Genomic DNA, 21,007 nt, shown 5'->3' with positions numbered 1-21,007 from the left:
TTAAAGAATACAGCGTCTAAAGAAGCCAGATCCCTCTGCTTAGACAGTGACATCAATATTTCTGGACATACCTTTTATATAAAGCAACCTAGACTTACATTATTGTAACCCCTAAACGCTCATAAATAACCATTAAAAAACAACGAGGGCTTCAATGAATGTCCATGCAGAACGGCTTTTCTGTAAAAAAAAAAAAAAAATGAACCCACTCAAGAACATAGTTATCAAGAACGCAAGAATATTTTATAAAAAACACTTGTTTTACAAAAATATTTAAGTCTGAGATACAAAATAGATACAACTACAATAAATATAACACAAGAACTAGTTATCACACAAGAACATTTTAATAGAAAAAAACAAACTTTCTATATTAAAAATATTGAAATTGTAACAAAAATAGATACAACTAAACAGTCAGATAAATAGATAAAGTTATAACAAGAACACAAGATTATTTTAATAGGAAAAAACAAACTATTAATGCAAAAAATATATTATTAGAAAAATAGATACAACTAGACAAACAGATAAATAAATAAAATACACAAAAATAGAACAAACAAAATGACGATAGAATAAATTAAATGAACGTCCGTGCAAAGTAGTTTTCCCACAATATTATCATTAATATCACACAACTACATTATAAACTATATACAAAACAATTTGAACTATTAGGCAAACAGATAAAACTTGAATAAATAAAAGGCAAATGAATGCTTGCACGCGTGCGCACACACACACACACACACACACACACCCCATTATGAATGATGTTTTTATATTTCATTTTCACCTGTTGCCAGGTGCGTTTGGCTGCTGCTGCCTCTGAAATGTTCACAGGACCGACACCAACTTAGTCAAAGGGGCTGAACAGTCAGTCATCCTAATTCATGTGACTCTGTGCACAGATCAGCTTAAGTAGCGACTCCATGAATTTACCATACCAAATTTTATTCAGGATTTTTCGGGCATTAAACAAGCTATATATGACTGGGGCCACGTCGAAGGACCATTTTCTGTGACTTGTGATTGATCATGAAGCTTCTCTCATCCTATACTTCTGTTCTGGAACATGTAGAGGGGAGAATGGACTTACGCATTTACCCGATCGGCAATTTGTTGCCAACATGCTTGCCGCTCCTTATTGGCAGCCGCTGTGTTAGATTTTGCTCTTAATGTTGTTTTGAACTCCTCGTAGCTTTGCATTATGACAGCGCATTCTTCCTCCGTGAAGTACGGCGACCGTGCCATTGTGAACAGTGGGGATTTGCGCTGATAACCTCCCCTTTAACGTGAACGCGCATTAACCCTGATTAGGTTAACACAGGTTCAACAAATCAACTTCATAACTGGCGTCGTAGTTCCGTTTAACCCCAAACAAGATAACCAGGTTTTGTCAACCCCGGTTTAGCGGGGGAACCCTGGGTTGCTTCTGGGTAGGTTAACCTCCGTTCGTAGTACAGGGCCCAGCAGAGGAGAACTGTCAGGGCCTTCTAGGCCTTCAGAGAAGGCCCAAACATATCAGCATTTCAAATGTTCTCTTTCATTCTTTAATTTCTTTAATAATTTCATGATAATTATTCTCTTTTAATTTTAATTTGGCCTCATTGTCTATTAAATTTGCTTCAGAAATGAAAGGGTTACTGTTCTGAAAACATTAAAACAGAGTTCTCCAGTGAGATTGTTTTGTTTGTTGTCTCTAGGCTGAGAAGAGTTTAGAGCTGCTCACTCACTGGTTAGGACTTCATTGCCGGGACAGAAGGCCATGGCAGTGTATGGTTATGTAGGAAGTGACAGATGAATTAACCAATCAGATTTTGATTTATAGTGGGAGGGATCAAAAATGTATCACCCTTGGCATTCTCAAAGGCCAACACAAGCTTAACCACGAGTCAACGCCATCAGCACGGCAGTGGTGTCATCTTCCAGCCGGTGTAGCGTTCATCAGTAGTGTTAACTAATGCTAATAAAATGGTCAAGCCAGTGCTATCTAGAGCAAGTAGCACAGATTAACGACCGAGAAACTAAGATTTCTGTCTCCAGACTCTTCTTCCACACATGTTTGCTACAGTATTTATCACTCATACTGTATTCAAGGATTCATTTCCCCCTATAATTTACTTCATCCATCCATCCATTATCTGTAGCCGCTTTATCCTGTTCTACAGGGTCGCAGGCGAGCTGGATCCTATCCCAGCTGACTACGGGTGAAAGGCGGGGTACACCCTGGACAAGTCGCCAGGTCATCACAGGGCTGACACATAGACACAGACAACCATTCACACTCACATTCACACCTACGCTCAATTTAGAGTCACCAGTTAACCTAACCTGCATGTCTTTGGACTGTGGGGGAAACCGGAGCACCCGGAGGAAACCCACGCGGACACGGGGAGAACATGCAAACTCCGCACAGAAAGGCCACTCGCCGGCCGCTGGGGTCAAACCCAGAACCTTCTTGCTGTGAGGCGACCGTACTAACCACGACACCTCCGTGCCGCCCCTGTAATTTACTTAGTTACTTTTAAAATCAACATTTACAACTACACACAACAGAGCGACCTGGTAGCCTGCCGCTAATCCCTTACAAAATCCTTTGTCCTGTTGCTTTTTTGGTGTTTGGCTAAGTTTTGGCTGAGCTGAAGTCCCAGCTCTAATAGTAACGGTTCACCACTGACATACACACACTCTCTTTTCCAGGTTTTCGATGTTTGTTGGTACGTTTTTCTCTTGTAAATATGTGTGAAGAATATTTAATGAAGTTTTGGTGGGCTTTCATGTGTTCAACGTGTCTCTCTCTTTCCCAGCAAACAAAGAAATGCTTTTGTGCATTCGCAGCATAAAAGTTTCTCATGGATTATTCCCATCAGCTCCGATGTGTGACGTCATGTTGTCTTGACAACCATGCAGTATCGTAAACCATATTCAACGCTTATTCTCGATTGGGTAGAGTGACGAAATACATAAGCGATATGCTAACAATATTGCATGCTAACGAACCAAATGAATGAAATCTGCTAGAAGGGAATAGAATGCATGTTTTTATTCCATGGAAAACTATGTACAATATTTGTATAATAAGGGATGTATAATAAACAATAAACAAACAGTAAATTGACTAAACAGTAAATTGACTCTCAGGCTGGCTTGTTCTCAGGCTGGCTGGTTCTCTCTGATCTTGGTCTTCTCCAACCCTCAAACATATTTCGAACTCGCAGGAAAGGGAAGAACTTCCTCCTCAGTTTTCTGCACGTGTCCCTCAGTGGCTTGCACTCTTCATCTGCTAGTGAAAAGATAAAAGAAAACATATTCAATAAACAACTCATTAGCCACATTTGAGAATAGCTTGTTTGCATGTTATGGCTAAATTAGCATCGCTGTATGTGCCACCATACATATTTAAGCCTAATGCCATTTATCATTATTTTCTTCAGCAAAGCAATGTCTATGCTCTTGACAGTGGATTATGTTGCTATTATTAATTAATTAATTAATTATTATTTAATACACTTTCTTTCAATCCAGTGATCACACACTAGCGGCAATATTACTATATTACTGGCGTGGGTGCTTCGCGGCTCACGCCACTATAGGTGATGTGTCCGGCCTCTTCCTGTCCCCTGAGCTTTTGGGCATTGTTAGAGGAACACGAGGTTAGCTAGACTGGCCCTACAAGCTGATGCAGATGTTCATGTGACTGTATAGTGCATCAACACGGTGTGGTGGTCAAGCTGTCATGGGTTTAATATACAAACAGAGGCATACCTGCACTTCTGGGGGGTTCGTGTTGGACAGACAGTATCTGCAGGCTCAATTCATCGGGCTCCAGTGTGAGATGAGACAGGTAGGTTTTGACCTTGTGTTCCATCTGGGCATCCTTGTATACCTTGGCATTGCAGAAGGAATACCTCTTTGCATGCTTCTTATGCCCGTCCGTCTGTACAGCTGCATTGGCACTGCCCTGGCTCATTAACCTAAACACATACACAGGCGTGAGGATCACTGTGTTGGGGCATTTAGTCCACACTGCTATCGACACAGACATGCAGAAAGTCAAATTCCTTGCATCTTTAACATATAATTTTGCATCTCAGCCACTCGCGGGGGAGAGAAGAGCAAAGGGTCCCCCCCCCCGTTAGAGGAATCATTCTAAAGACCTGCCTTTTTCAAGCTAATTTTTGGAATTCAGTAACAACAAAATCAAGAAATCTCTTCTTGCTATTACTACTGCTTTAATATTTAGGACATTTATGAAATCAATTTGCTTTAACACTTGTGTCTAAAACAGCACCCTCTTCACCACACCAACACTGCACTATTGTGGACGTTTTGCATTTTTGCAGTGGTGAACAGGTGCTCATGCAATCCCATAATGCATTGCCATTTGTAGCAAATAGGGAATAGGGCATCAATCCTGACATAGGGTCCCTTTTTTTGCCCTCCATACACTTTCTTGTGTCTTCAGTCACCACCTTCAGAGGTGTGGCCTCTGACTATCAGACTAAGGTGAAAGAGGCGTGGCCCATGTTTATTGGACTCAGTGAAGGAGGTGTGGCTTCTGTCCATCAGACTTACTGAAGCAGGTGTAGCATCTGCACCTGTCTCAGTCAGTCACAGTGAATGAGGCGTGGCCTCTGTACTTGTCTTTCATGTAAAAGGAGGCGTCGCCATTTCGCTTGTCAGTCCCAATAAAACGGGCTTGTCCTCTTTGCCAGTCTTATTAAAGGAGGCACGGCCTGTGTGCTCGTCAGTCCGACAGAAGGAGGCATGGCTTCTGGGCCATAGAAAGCTGTATGCGCCACCCATTCTATTCAAAGCGCACAAGACCGACTAAAATTTAATTCCATAATAAACAAGACGGCTCCGAAACTTATCGTATTGAAACTCCTGATTTACTGTATCTGTTCATTGATGTCGGGAAGAGAGATGCACAGGACTGTACATTTCACTTCAAAATGGTCCTGCAACTTATACTATGATACACATTAAAACTTATAATCCATCCTACAGTTTTATAAATTACTGTGGGTTTCACCTTCAAGACACAGTTTGTCCAAGTCACGCAAAAATGTGAACTTAAAACAAACCGGCAAACTCACACAGCACTGAAAATAAAACCTGGTAAAACATGCGGCTCCGGTGAGTAGTGCAGCTGGAGGTTAAACGTGTTCGAACCTGTCGCTTTTGCTGAGATGAATCATGAACTCACTGGCAGATTATTATTCTGTAACAGATGATTGAAAAATAATCTGATCTAATCATGCAGAATGATGTAGTCATGCTGGTGCAGAATTAGTTCATGCTTAAAGAATGTGCGAGTTTGTATCAGTGACCCGGATTAGCAAAAGTGACTGCATCACACTCCAGGACGACCTCGTCAGAGCAGGAGACACATTCAAATAGAGTCCCCCCCCCAAAAAAAAAAAAAAGAAAATAAATATTTATATAAGATATGAACAAGCAGAAACGGTGAGGAAGCAGCTGAAATTAAAGATGAGAAGGGAGGAGTGCATGAGAGCGAGTAGGCATGGGGCCAAGGGTCACCAAGAGCTCACCAGATTTATCCCAAACTCCTCCACTTCTTCTTCCTGTAAGGGACAGCTGTGAATAGTGATATGGGAGACAGAGGAGAAGAGAGAAATGAATAGACTGGGGGGACAAAGAGATGGAGATATGCTTAGATGACGAGAAAGAGTACCAAGGTGAGCAGCACCAGAGGCCCACAGAGACACAAGAACATTTATTCGGGCATGATACAACAAAACATCAGCAGCCAATCAGAAACCTTTAGTGTGTGAATGCATGACTCTCTGCATCCGGCATACATACGAGTGTGCTCTAAGTGCACTAGAAACTCTCCAGTGAAGTGCAGCCTAAAGTGAGGACAGAACCAGACACTTTATCCTGACTCAGGTTTAAACAAACTCACTCACCTGGTGCGGAACATCAGCGCTGGGTCCGTGTTGACGGCGGCCATCTGACCCACGTGTCTGATCTCTTTAGCGATCATACGCAGCTTCTCAAAGTTCACCAGGCCGTCCACTTTTGAACTGTTACCTAAAGAGAGGTTAGAAGGTTTCAAGCTCAAGCGATACTTCTTACCATCAAGCAGTGTGAAACAGGAAGTTGTATTATGGCGCATTTTTACATAAATATTGGGATTGATATCAGTTTACTCTGAAGAAACTTAGAATCAGATCCCATCCTTTTCTGCATCTTGTACCTGGACTGCATCCTCATAATATTTTAAATGAATAAATTGAGAAAAATCTAAATTGCGGTTTTGGTTTTGCAGATCGGTCCATAATATTTCACAGCAGAAGAATATAGTAGAAGTACATCTGCTAATGAATCCATTCTGTCTTACCCTCATGGAGGAAGGTGAGGTCTTTTTTGATAACTGGGAAGAGCGGGATGATTGGCGGCTGCAGGTTCTGGCTGTTGAGAGCGTTTCTGTACTTGGCCATGTTTCTGGATGGGTCGAACAGATCCAGCAGGTCATTAAACAGCTTATCGTACTTAGTAGGAAGTTTCCCCCAAGTTCCTCGCAGTCTAGACACGGGTGCCAGATTTAGACCACTGAAAAACACGAATGGATGGATGAAGCTGGTGTGTAAAGTCTACTGATGGGTCATCTCAGATCTCCAACCTGTACTAACATCTGTAAACATAGCCTTTACAACAATTGGTAATCTTTGGATCTTAAATGCTGGGGTATGTGGGAATTGAGCATAGCAAGCTTTCATCCTTCTTTCCTCACCTGATGATGGCAAACATGGAGTTGAAGTTCTTGCACTCGCGGCAGTGCAGAGCGATCTTAATGAAGTGTTTAATGATCTTCATGCGCGTCATCTGGTCGGGCTCCCTCAGCACCTCAGTGGCCACCCAGAAGGTCTCTCGGTTTATGGACTCTTCGAAGAGCTTGAGGCTGGAAGGTACGGGGAGGTGTGACCGCAACTTGAAGAGGTCATCGATGTACTCAGTGGGCTCGATGGCAGAGAATAACTCGAAGGCACGCATGGAGAGCTGTGTGGCCACTTCCACAGTGCTGAGTTGCAGCAAGCTGATCTGACTCACTCTCTCAAGCTCCTGGGTGTCCTTGTCTGAGCACAATGTCTCCGTCTCCATGTTGCTCTTCAGGTAGTACCTGCAAATTTGGAGGTAGATACAGCCGTAAGGTAGAGGTCTATGATTGCCAGGTCAGTATATCACCTCATGTCATTATTTATAGTGCATTCTGCTTTGGGATGATCCGTTATAGGAAAATAATAAGTAATAATAAATATATTCAATCTGTTGTCTGCTGTTAGAAAATTAATCGACATCTTCTGACAAATCAGTTGAGGATTCAACAGTGCAGCGGTATAAAATAGTTCAAAATTGGACATATTAGTTACACAGAGATTAAATGCATAACTGCTGAGCATTTTGCATGCGAGTGTGTTTAATCTGAGCTCATACCTGCCACTGAGCTGGAGTCTGTCTGCCGGTTTGGAGAGCTGTTCAGGAAGCTGCTGCTGCTGTTTGATTACACCCCCAGATGTGACAGACACCTCACATGGTGAATAAGCTTCAGGTGCGGCGGTCAAAGCAAACTCCTGGACGGCCTGAGTCACGACCTCCCCTCCCTGTTTTGACCGTGTCATTTCGACAATGCTGTTGTCCTGGGATTGACCTACACCATCATCACTGCAGAACACAGCACAGACCGTGGTTAGACATTTAGCTCGGTGATGGTGCATTATGTTACGAGTGCACTTTTATTTTATCCACATTCACTGGATATGAGCAATCGTGTGCTCTGATTGGCTACTCTACTACTAGGATATCAACTCATATACTGTGAGTAGAGAAAAACAAAATGGCGGTGCGTGTTGCTGAACCAACCGAGGACAAAATAAAAACTACTCAAAAACAAAACCCCCAAAACGCAAAAAAGCAAGAAAATATGGAATAAAAGCATTTCATGGTAAGAACAAATCTTTTTTTTTTCAAGAATGATTATTATTAGCATTTTTCACAAATTGCTACTGTCATTTCGCCGGTATGTTTACATTCTAAGCGGAAATGATTTTGTCGGACGTTTCAGATAAAAGTTTTATTTATCCACTTCGCAAAAAATAAAAATGCTCTCTTTCTCAAAATCCAGTGAATGTGGATCGAAGAAAACAGTTATTCCACTCAGTCTTGTACATAGCTTATAGTCAACTCGATTTCGTGGAATAACTGTTAATTATATCGTGAATATATATCCACACTGACTTGTACAGCTTGGGCGGTAGAATACTGGTCACTGTCTTGCCAAAGATCTTCTTGAGCTTGTTCCTCCCGCCCACTGTGTTGGCCATGGCTTTCTTGCTCACTTTGTCCAGATCCAGATCCATCACCTGCTCCACAGCTGGATCTGGGAAAGAGCAATGGCTTGCCTTCTTGAGAATGTGTGGAGCCCCATTCCTCCTGTCCAGCTCTTCCTCATGGTCAGATTGAGCCAGAAGCTCCTTAAACACTGAGAGAAAATTACATAATAATTATGTTTGATCATACAAGATACGTTCATTATTACTCATACTTAGAGTGCTGATCTCGGAGCAGTTTTCGCCCGAATGACAACCTAATGAAGCATGAAAGTTTACTGATTATGGATTATTAATGTTGAATTTTGGCTTTAGTCAAGTTGAATCCCAGAAAAAGATGAAGCAGATTCCCATCAACACTGTTGGATGGCTATAAAAGAATCCTGAATTAGAAGTCGCATATCTTGGACTAATTCTCAGGCTGAGATCCGTCAGCCATAAATCTGACTGTTTTAACCTTTGGGTTTTTTCCAATCTTCTAATTTCTTTCTCAGTAGATGCGCTTGCTTGATGTGTAACTTACCCAAGAGATTTGTTGTCACAGTAATCGAGAGGTGCGTATTGTTGCGCAGGATCTCATTTGCTTTGGACAGCTGTACGTTCTTAAAGTTCTGCCCATTCACCTCCAGGATCTAAGAGGAACACAGAGAAAACGTACAGAGATATGGATCATCATGTTTTCCAAAGAGTCAACAGTCTTCACCACTAAGCTACCAATGCTGATTATTATTTTTTTTATGGGGAGGAGATTATTTTGGCATATTTCTGAATAATAACTCATAACAGCATACTCCTATGCAAAATGTGTAAAGGTGATCAGATCCATGGACGTCTTGCCTTGAACCAGTTCCACCTTTATAGCTCCACCTAACCATGCCAAAGCAAGATATCATCAGAAGTACCTGATCTCCACGTCTGAGGCCTGCTTCTGCAGCTTTGCTACCCGACTCCACATTCTCAATGAAGATGCGACAGCCTTTCCCTGAGCCACCGAGCAGACTGAAGGCCAGAGGAGTCTCGCGTGACGGCTTCGTCAGAGTCACCACGCGCAGCTTGGCTTTGGCAGCACAAGCTCTGTTTAACAGTGTTAAGTGGCCAAGCATTTTCTGTTTCATCACACAAGAGCAAAGAGATTATAGTGGGTTAGGGACAGCATTGTTTAAAAAAAATCATTTGTACTGACAGGTACATTAAAAAAAAAAATAAATAAATAAACAGCACTCACCTGTCTCTCTAGATTGTTCTTAAATTCTGTGAGAAAGTGCATCATCTCAGGATCACCCTCAAAGTCACTGAAGTGTTTGTTGACCCACAGCAAGACTACCTGTGTAACCTGTGAACACGAGCATTCATCCCAAAGTTAGAATATATAGTGGAATTTAAAAGTCCACTATCCAGGGTTCCCACTGGTGCTCGTCACACTCGTCATTGACGAACATCCTCCATCCGTAATGAAGAGAAATTTACTAGCAGTCATCACAGTGACAAAGGTATTTATCATTATCATAAGTCATCTTCTCTAGAAAAGCCAGAGTATAAAAATGACCTTGTGACCAATAAAAATCAACTACACTTAATGGAAATGAGCACCAAGCTTTGACCAATCGCAGCGCATCTTAATCAGCCTGGTGCGGTGGCGTAATTGTCTCTGTGTGAACCAAACAATGGCGCAGTCTAAGCTGATGAAGTTTTTCGGACGGTCTTATTCAAACAATGAAGATGATTTAAGGGCTGAAACAGCCACAGCGGAGGCTCACTCAGAGCCCCGACCGTCCCCAAGCACATGGGACAGTGTTAATAATACAGGAGATGGTTAAAAAAAAAAAAAAAAGTGAAGGTGCTGTCCGACAGCAAGCAACTGAAGGGAGCTGTGTTTCAGGGCCATGGCATGTTGAGTCCCCCTGGCAAACGTATGATGAAAAACGTGGTGTCATTCTGTGTTCAGTTTATAAATCAACGGGAAAATTGGATTCCTTCACTGTTGGTTGTTCCAAGATCCTTCTCGACTCTGTTCAACTGTAAATCAAGTTTTGTGTTGAAGTTAAAGGCTAAGGGGAGTCCTAATACCTCTTTTGAATAATTCCCTTTAAAATAATCTTCAATAAGCTCAAACTAAAGAGGTTTATTCGAGCTTGATGGTGCACAGCGCGCCCAAAATCAACTCTTTCTTATTAGAGGCTGGAGTGAAGCCCAGATTTGATATGTAATGGAGAGGCCGAGCTGTATCTGTACAAATATTTGAATTGTGTCAGTTTGATTGGTATAAACCTGTATTAAGTCCACTTTGATAAGTCAGTAACTAAGAAAAATTACAGACTAAGCGAAGAAAAAAATAAGAAAAAGTGAAGAATACTTCTTTGACTTGATTTTTCAATAAAAAAGTGGAGAATATTTTTCAGAACCCGGGGGAACCCTGACTATCGTTGTTATTATTCAAATGGAAACTGTTTTTGGAATAAAATTCAATCGGCTCGTCGCAGCTAGAGGTCACGTGCTTGAATACCACATCGCTATGCCATACTGCAGAGCAAGCGTTCAGGTAAACAAAACCCTTGACAAGGTCAAGTACAAACATTTCAGCAGTTTATAGCGCTTAATCTCTCTCCTCTTTGAGAAGAATTGTCAAAGTAGTTTCCCAAGTTAAATTTGGCCTCATTTTTACAGGAAAAAAAATAATTTTATCACAAAGACATGGACTTTTAACGGACGGTGTTTGGATCTTAATGGCTGAACAACATGCTGACTTCGCAAGGTGTATGTATATATATATATATATATATATACAGGGCTCGAAATTCGCGGTGGTCCGGTCACCCAAGGCAACTTAATTTTTCATTTGGCGGGTAGTTCCTGTCACTAGGCAGCCCGGCTGGCTAGTTGAAAATAAAAAATATATATGAAGCGAAGATTCAGACACACCGTCAACTAAAGCCGCCACATATTAAGTGTGTGCCGTGTCTGTGTTAATCAATGTGTTTATCGGCAGGACGGAAACTACCGAAGAATTCCGAATCATATCGTGTACGAGTCAGGCTGTCGGTTTTTTCACTACTGCGCATGCGTATAACACATCTCGCTGAATATCGCGGTAATCACGTGTAGCATTGGACCAGGTGGGTGGAGCACAGAAGCACGGCAGGCCAGAACTGAGTTCTCAATCAACTATTTATTACTAGCTTTTCAGCCTTTTATCGCTTCCCAGCTGCGCGCGCACACACACACACACACACACACACACACACACACACACACACACACACACACACGTGTTCTGGTTGGGGAGAGAGAGCTCCCTTTCTCTGCTCTCCTCTCCTTTTAAAGGGCGCGGTCACTGGGGAAGACACACAAACACAGGTTAATCCCCATCAGGTGCAACGATTCCACCACTTACCTTCCCTGACTCCGCCCTCCATTCACAGACCGACGCTTGGCCACGCCCCCGCTGCCACATCACATTATAATAGATGTGGCCACATTATCGCCCATTTAAGCACATGTTTTTGTTGTTGTTTACATCTACATCTGCCAAAGCTACGTTGCGATGTGGAATTTTCTGAAAGGTGTACAGAAACCGCCAGAGACGGGGACAAAGCGACCTCGGTCTGAAGAGGAGAAACGCCAAAGGACTTATAAGCAAACGTGAGAGCAGGGTCGGCCTCGGCTGTGATATGATTTTTATGGAATGATTAATTTTTTTCAAGTTGATTCCTAGTCAATATGAAGCTCCTCATGCTTTCTCCCTCATAAATGGTTAAATACAGAAAGCATGTTGGACATATTTTGGGTGCTATAGTCATGATAGTCAGTATATTTGTTTTCAATACTCACACACCAAGTTGCCAAGTTTTCCAATATATTATTATTTGTTGATATTATATTATGGTGCTCTGTGTTTTTCTCATTTATGTATTTAACAACAGTATCAAAATACTCGGGTCTTGAAATAAATGCACATTAGTCATGAACAATGGGAACGACTCTCTTTTGCATTATTTTTGACAGAAGTAAAATTCATACATGAACAAATTTTGGCGAGTTGATTTTCTGTTTGGCGAGTTACTTTGGAAGGGAACGAGTCCGGCTGGCTGGTGAAAAAAAAAGAATTTCGAGCCCTGATATATATATATAAAACCTTGTAAAAGCACTTATTTTAATTCAAGCTGCTCAGCGCAGCTCCATAATAAGTTTTCTAGGTATATAGTTGTTTTTGTAAGGTTTGGTGACATCTTGAAACCAACAATTTGGTGTGATGAAAACGCGTATTTATTACAGCGCATCAGTGGCTCAGTGATCATTTTATGTGGCACGCTTTTGTTTTGTTTGTTTTTATTCACTGAGAAAAAGCGGTCTTTTTCAACGGCAGGAATCGCATTGCTATGGCAACGGGATTGTTTACTAGTATCCTCGTCTAGCTAGCCAAGTGAGATTTAAACTTCATAAAAGTGAAGTCTGTTGATTGGGGGATTTTGTTGCCAGTAAAAATCACATGGTTACAGAAAATTTCTGATGAGATTTTTTTCAAATTAGAGCCTTTATCTGTCACACAAACACAAAAAGAGCTGAGAGGAGGAGGGAAGCCGAGCTTCGTGTTAGCATCGCTGGAAATTGTTCATTTATGTCTTCAGGATGTCGCCAAACCTCACACAAACAACTATATACCTAGAAAACTTTTATTATGGAGCAATTTGAGCTGTTAGAATTCAAAGAAGTGCTTTTACAAGGTGTTTTTTGGTGCATATATACCTTGCGAAGTGGCCATGTCGTTTAGCCACAAAGATCCAAACACCGTCCGTTGAAAGTCAATGTCTTCATGATAAAAATAAATGTTTCCTGTAAAAATGAGCCTAAATTAAACTTGGAAAATTATTTTGCCGATCCTTCAAGAAAGGGGAAGATATGAAGTGCTATAAACTGCTGAAACTTTTGTTCCTGACCTTTTCGAGGGTTTTATTTACCTGAAAGAAAGCTTGCTCTCCAGTATGGCGTTGCTATGTGGTATCCAAGCACAAGACCTCTTGCTGCAAAGAGCCTACAAGACATCTTGATATTTACCTTGTCTCTGAGGCTGGGGTCATGAAACCACTTCAACAGTTTCCTGCCCACCACCATGGGGCTGGGCAGGAAGGTGCGGTAGGTGAGCAGGAAGTCCTCAATATAGGTGGGGTCCACCGCCGAGTGCTTTTCCACCAGGTACATGATGAGACGCTCGGTTGTGCCCTGTGGGATGGAACAACCATTAGATCTGGCTTTGTTACTGAGTCAAGATATTTTAAGTGGCTAGTTTCAGTGACCTTTCCTTGTTCCTGCAGTCAGCCAAGTGGCTTCACGCGTTTGGTTTGCAGACTGACTCGGACATCACTGTGCTCTGTTCAGCCGATTATTATTTTTTAAATTATTTTTAATGCTCTAGAATCAACTGCAGCATGTGCTCGATACACATCTATGGAATTCAGTCTAAACTGTCGATCGTATGATTCAGCACTGAATCCTTCAGCTTAACAAATCTGCCACGTGAAGACGAATAACACTCCCAGTATCATTTAAAGCAAAGTTGATAAAAAGTCAAAGGCTCTGTTCACACAGGGTTCGAACGGCTCCTGAGGAAATTCCATCTTATTTTTGGTTCACTTTGTTTCCTCTGAGGAAATTGGAGACCAAATTATATATACAGTGGGGCAAAAAACTATTTAGCCAGCCACCAATTGTGCAAGTTCTCCCACTTAAAAAGATGAGAGAGGCCTGTAATTTTCATCATAGGTACACTTCAACTATGAGAGACAAAATGGGGGGAAAGAATCCAGGAAATCACATTGTAGGATTTTTAATGAATTAATTGGTAAATTCCTCGGTAAAATAAGTATTTGGTCACCTACAAACAAGCAAGATTTCTGGCTCTCACAGACCTGTAACAACTTCTTTAAGAGGCTCCTCTGTCCTCCACTCGTTACCTGTATTAATGGCACCTGTTTGAACTCTTTATCAGTATAAAAGACACCTGTCCACAACCTCAAACAGTCACACTCCAAACTCCACTATGGCCAAGACCAAAGAGCTGTCAAAGGACACCAGAAACAAAATTGTAGACCTGCACCAGGCTGGGAAGACTGAATCTGCAATAGGTAAGCAGCTTGGTGTGAAGAAATCAACTGTGGGAGCAATTATTAGAAAATGGAAGACATACAAGACCACTGATAATCTCCCTCGATCTGGGGCTCCACGCAAGATCTCACCCCGTGGGGTCAAAATGATCACAAGAACGGTGAGCAAAAATCCCAGAACCACACGGGGGGACCTAGTGAATGACCTGCAGAGAGCTGGGACCAAAGTAACAAAGGCTACCATCGTAACACACTACGCCGCCAGGGACTCAAATCCTGCAGTGCCAGACGTGTCCCCCTGCTTAAGCCAGTACATGTCCAGGCCCGTCTGAAGTTTGCTAGAGAGCATTTGGATGATCCAGAAGAGGATTGGGAGAATGTCATATGGTCAGATGAAACCAAAATAAAACTTTTTGGTAAAAACTCAACTTGTTGTGTTTGGAGGAGAAAGAATGCTGAGTTGCATCCAAAGAACACCATACCTACTGTGAAGCATGGGGGTGGAAACATCATGCTTTGGGGCTGTTTTTCTGCAAAGGGACCAGGACGACTGATCTGTGTAAAGGAAAGAATGAATGGGGCCATGTATCATGAGATTTTGAGTGAAAACCTCCTTCCATCAGCAAGGGCATTGAAGATGAAACGTGGCTGGGTCTTTCAGCATGACAGTGATCCCAAACACACCGCCCGGGCAATGGAGTGGCTTCGTAAGAAGCATTTCAAGGTCCTGGAGTGGCCTAGCCAGTCTCCAGATCTCAACCCCATAGAAAATCTTTGGAGGGAGTTGAAAGTCCGTGTTGCCCAGCGACAGCCCCAAAACATCACTGCTCTAGAGGAGATCTGCATGGAGGAATGGGCCAAAATACCAGCAACAGTGTGTGAAAACCTTGTGAAGACTTACAGAAAACGTTTGACCTCTGTCATTGCCAACAAAGGGTATATAACAAAGTATTGAGATGAACTTTTGTTATTGACCAAATACTTATTTTCCACCATAATTTGCAAATAAATTCTTTAAAAATCAGACAATGTGATTTTCTGGACTTTTTTTCTCTCATTCTGTCTCTCATAGTTGAAGTGTACCTATGATGAAAATTACAGGCCTCTCTCATCTTTTTAAGTGGGAGAACTTGCACAATTGGTGACTGACTAAATACTTTTTTGCCCCACTGTATGTGTGTGTGTGTGTGTGTGGGGGGGGGGGGGTAATTTTAGTCGAATCTGGATTGACGTGTCTCAAATCACACACTTTTGTATTCTTCTAGATTGTTGAGAATTAACCTCTTAAGGTGACGATACACAGGGCAACTTTTTGGGAAATGTTGCTGGGCAATTGTGCTTCGACGCTTTCCTTTTGAAGTTGGGCAACATAGAAATCAAAGTGCTAGCAGCAAATCACATGACCACCTGAGAGTTTCTGGAATTTCCAACCAATTTAATTCAAATCAAAACACTTTATTTGTCCCCTAGGGACAACTTACAGTAAAACATGGCAGCATCTCAACTGCTTTTGTAGCAGTTACACAAGCACAAGTGCGCATGGTGAAAAGTATACACTACCGTTCAAGGGGTCACCCAGACAATTTTGTGTTTTCCATGAAAAGTCACACTTTTATTTCCCACCATAAGTTGTAAAATGAATAGAAAATATAGTCAAAACATTTTTCTGGCCATTTTGAGCATTTAATCGACCCCACAAATGTGATGCTCCAGAAACTCAATCTGCTCAAAGGAAGGTCAGTTTTATAGCTTCTCTAAAGAGCTCAACTGTTTTCAGCTGTGCTAACATGATTGTACAAGGGTTTTCTAATCATCCATTAGCCTTCTGAGGCAATGAGCAAACACATTGTACCATTAGAACACTGGAGTGAGAGTTGCTGGAAATGGGCCTCTATACACCTATGGAGATATTGCACCAAAAACCACACATTTGCAGCTAGAATAGTCATTTAGCACATTAGCAATGTATAGAGTGGATTTCTGATTAGTTTAAAGTGATCTTCATTGAAAAGAACAGTGCTTTTCTTTCAAAAATAAGGGCATTTCAAAGTGACCCCAAACTTTTGAACGGTAGTGTATTTGTGTCTTAAAGCCACTGTGCCTCAATATCAGGTCACTTTTCATCTTCTAGAAATGAACTAACTGCAACTGAATGTAAAACTTGGAAGCACATGACACAAAAACTCTGGTTTGTAAGAAAAGCTGTATTGTATAAACGAGCTCATTCTGCATTAATTTAATTAGTAAGGCTCCTGGAAAATGTCTCCCAATGTCCAGATGTCACCCAGTGAGCGTAAATCCTGTCTGAATAAGGTGTAAGAACAACTGACATGTTGAACCATTAACAAGATTTTTTTTTGCTGTTGTTGAGCTCACCCTGGTGACAATGCATCCTTTTCTGTTGTCGGTGTGATCGAGCTGGCGATATTCTTTAACCATGATGACTTTTCTTTCCTCCTTGTCCTTCTCCATCTTGTTCTCGACTTGGTTAAGGATGCAGCAGTAGGCCTGTTGCGCTATACACACAAACTGAGGAGAAAGAGAGAGAACATGGCAGTATTATTAATCAGTAGCCGTGTTTCCATTAAATTTGAAATTGCAAACTAAAAATACGAGTAACAGAAACATGAATTTAAAAAAAAACTCAAGTTTTTACACTCAGATGAGGTGGTTTTTCAGACTATTTGATAGAGCACTAGTTCACAAAACTGAAAAAAAAAACATTTTTCACATGACATGAGCCAATGGAGACCCTACCTAGCTGAGAAAGAGTGTTCAGGAAGAGAGTTGTGGTGAAAGAAGAAGAAAACTGAGACTTATCCGAATAAAATCACTCCAAGGAACCGATAGACCACCTGCAGTTGCAGTGAAAATCCTACTAATGAGAGAGAATTAGATCTTTGTTCAAATATATACACCAATTAGTGTCTCCGTAGCGATACAGAACTGGGGGGAGGAGTCTCTCTCTGTCACTCATATATCTCTATATACACACTACTAAAGCAACTGTATGGAATTTCCAACAAATTCAAATCAAAACACTTTATTTGTCCCTTAGGGACAATTTAAAACCTGTTCAACTCAACACAGCTGGATGCACATACTCCAGACTTTGCACATGGATTGGTGACACCCCAGAGGAGCCCAAGACAACATTTACAATTTTCCAAAACATGGGATTAGTGCTAATCCAACACACTATTCATTTCCCATAGGCTACATGCTCGTGCTAACACACTGCACTCAGCCTCAGTGGGGAATCCCAGGCAATAACTGTGTGTGTGTGTGTGTGTGTATGTGTTTGATCGGATACGATGGTTTAACACAAGCCAAATACACGTGATGTGAGTGGTAAGATGGCAGCCAGATGGCTTCACTTGTCTCTACAGCGGGGAATGGGCTATGAGCTCTCCAGATTTTATATTGAGCTCAGTGCCTGTTCCCCACTGTACAGATGAGTGAAGCCATCTGGCTGCCATCTTACCACTCACATAACATGTATTTGGCTTGTGTTAAACCATCATATCCACTCAAATTTGCCCCAAGAAAAGTATCTCCTGACTTTCTTTTCCTTTCATTATCTCCTTTTATTTTCTCAACTTTACCCATATTCCTTACATGTCTTCATAGCGCGCCCCTTCACTGTGATTTTTTTCCCCTTCAGTTTCTGATCCGGGCGGCACGGTGGTGTAGTGGTTAGCGCTGTCGCCTCACAGCAAGAAGGTCCGGGTTCGAGCCCCGGGGCCGGCGAGGGCCTTTCTGTGCGGAGTTTGCATGTTCTCCCCGTGTCCGCGTGGGTTTCCTCCGGGTGCTCCGGTTTCCCCCACAGTCCAAAGACATGCAGGTTAGGTTAACTGGTGACTCTAAATTGAGCGTAGGTGTGAATGTGAGTGTGAATGGTTGTCTGAGTCTATGTGTCAGCCCTGTGATGACCTGGCGACTTGTCCAGGGTGAACCCCGCCTTTCGCCCGTAGTCAGCTGGGATAGGATCCAGCTCGCCTGCGACCCTGTAGAAGGATAAAGCGGCTAGAGATGATGAGATCTTTTTTTAATATAAAACGCACAGCATTGATTTTTTCTGTGGCCATTACCAATCCCACCATGTATACATCCTGTGAATACGAGTCAATTATCTTTAACCAAATAAAAGATACACAAAGTGTAATACGGCACTTCATCAAGATTGAGCAGGATAAACTTCACTCTCTGTGCAACTCATTTTGTCCAGGACAAATTTTTTGAATATCTCTTGAAACCAATGTCAATCCGTTAATTCAGAAAGATAACTAGCATTTGAAATTAAGTATTCATTGAATAAAGGTTAATTGTAGTTATAACTTGTGAACCGAAATTAAATCTCATTCCACATTTCAGTAGGACTGATGGTCCAGACTATAAGATTTCTTCCAGAAACACTTTAAAATCAGATTCTAAAAAAAGAACTATGAAAAAAAGTTTGCCATAAGATTTCAAATATGAAACATAAAAACTTTAATGATTTTATCAAATTAATTTTGCCTCAAGAACCAAAGTTCGAATAGTACAATATTAGCAATACCAGTATACAGTACGCCTGACACACAATATTTAACAAAATAATATACTTCTCTGGCTGGATGCAAAAATTACAAATTAAGAATTTCTTTAAAAAGATGGTTTGCTATCATTATAGGCCTATCACAGAAACACAATATCATCTACTTGTTAATTTAATGTATTAAGTTCATATGCACAGTGACCAAATTGCTTTTAAAAATGTTGAAATTAAGAGAGGTGGAACGGGTATTAGATTTTAAATATACACAGTATAACAATTTACAGTGAAAACAAGAGAGAATAACAATATCTTAAACCAAACAATCTACATGTAAACTAGCCGCTGGAATATGTATGTGTTCAAATGTCAAAATCACTGTCATTAGACATTCTCATCATCTCCTGGCCAGCAATGACTTTTCTTTCAATAACTGTTTTGCAGAAGTCAGTATAACTTTTTTGCTGAACTGTTCTGTAAAATAAGCAAACAAAATCAATACAAAATGCAGTTCTTCATAAATTTTTCTATGTATGAAATTATTGACCACACACTGAACTACTCAAGTCAACTGCATGAATTTGTAAGTCCAAGTGAAGGAGTGTGAATTATTTCTTTGGGAGGGGGAATGGGTTTTGGTCAGAAAGAAAGGCACCAGGCACATCCTGAGTAACAATATTCTTTTTAGAAATAGAAATACTGGTATATGTGCCTACCTGTATTATCTTAATAATCTCATCATTTCTATCTTTTGAATATTGGATTGGAATCTTTCAGTAGCCCTAACAGATAACTTAATTGATTTACATAGACATCATTTACATACCCTTCTTTTCCATCAGCCTTTTCTTTTTTACTGAGAAAGCGAGTATATTCTCTATAGCAGGTTTTTAATGTCATGATGTGTTTGAAATGTAGCGCCCCGATTCTCGGAACGGGATTGAACGATAGCGCGTTCTGACAGCGGCCTAACAGTGCAAGTCACATTTTTGGACACGCCTAATTCAAAGGGTTTTTTTTATTCATGAAAAGACACTTCATGTCATAAAGTCATGATGGACTGTCGTTTCTCTTTACTTAGGTGAGCGGTTCCTGACATAATATGGATTACTACCAGTGTCGAAGAGAGCTACTTACTGTATTTTTATTATTTACTATTTACTGTTTAATATCAAACGCATTAAGAAGGCAAGGAATTCCACTAATTAACTTTTGACGAGACAACACCTGTTAACTGACTCCCTCATGAAGCTGGTTAAGATAATACCATTAGTGTGCAAAGCATCATCATGTGCCATGTGTTATTTCATAGTTCTGATGTCTTCAGTATTGTTCTACAATGTAGAAAAGAGTCAAAATATTCTGATTCCCACAATATACAGTTTCAGTATTATATATGTGGGTTTAATACACTCAGATAATGACATGCCCTTCCTCAGGACAATCCAACAGTGTAATTACTCCAGTCAGAACAGAGAGACTCATGGGTCCACAGGCATTGTGGAATTCTGGGATGAGGATCGAGCCGAGCCTTGTCTTTAGTGCACTGGCTATTGAGGAATATGGAATTGTACCATGAGGGCACAAAGATTTCTTTATGATACAAATGACATAACATCACACCAGAAGGAAACACTTTAAGCAGAAGAATTATAAAAATGTGATAATTTGATGATTCTTTGTTTTTCTGGCAGCACTGTGACACATGTGCAGTTTTACATGTTCACCCCACATGGGGTCTTCAGTTTCTTCCCACCTCCAAGAAAACAAGACAGTAGGAAATGTGCTGGGATAAAATGCCCCGAGGTGTGAATGAGCGTGTGAAATGGTTTGTACATGGCACTCTGTGAAGGACTCACATCCCATTCACGGTTTATTCCCACATTATGCCCAGGAGATTCCAGTACAGGCTCCATAATCACCACGACCCTGACCAGTGTATAATGGTTACCAAAGAATGAATTCTGTCTCCTAATAATGTAACATGTGGCATCAATATAATCCCTTTATAAATC

At 41.1% G+C, this 21,007-nt stretch overlaps 1 pseudogene; it reads right to left on the bottom strand.

Annotated features, from left to right (window-relative positions):
- Positions 1-3,585: 3,585 nt before the first annotated feature.
- LOC132891408 (rap guanine nucleotide exchange factor 2-like) lies at positions 3,586-20,214 on the bottom strand (annotated as a pseudogene).
- Positions 20,215-21,007: the final 793 nt, after the last annotated feature.

This window comes from Neoarius graeffei, chromosome 9, assembly GCF_027579695.1.
Source record: "Neoarius graeffei isolate fNeoGra1 chromosome 9, fNeoGra1.pri, whole genome shotgun sequence".
In the NCBI taxonomy this organism is placed as follows: domain Eukaryota; kingdom Metazoa; phylum Chordata; class Actinopteri; order Siluriformes; family Ariidae; genus Neoarius; species Neoarius graeffei.
The sequence above is the reverse complement of the archived record's forward strand: the minus strand, read 5'-3'. Positions and strand labels throughout refer to the sequence as shown.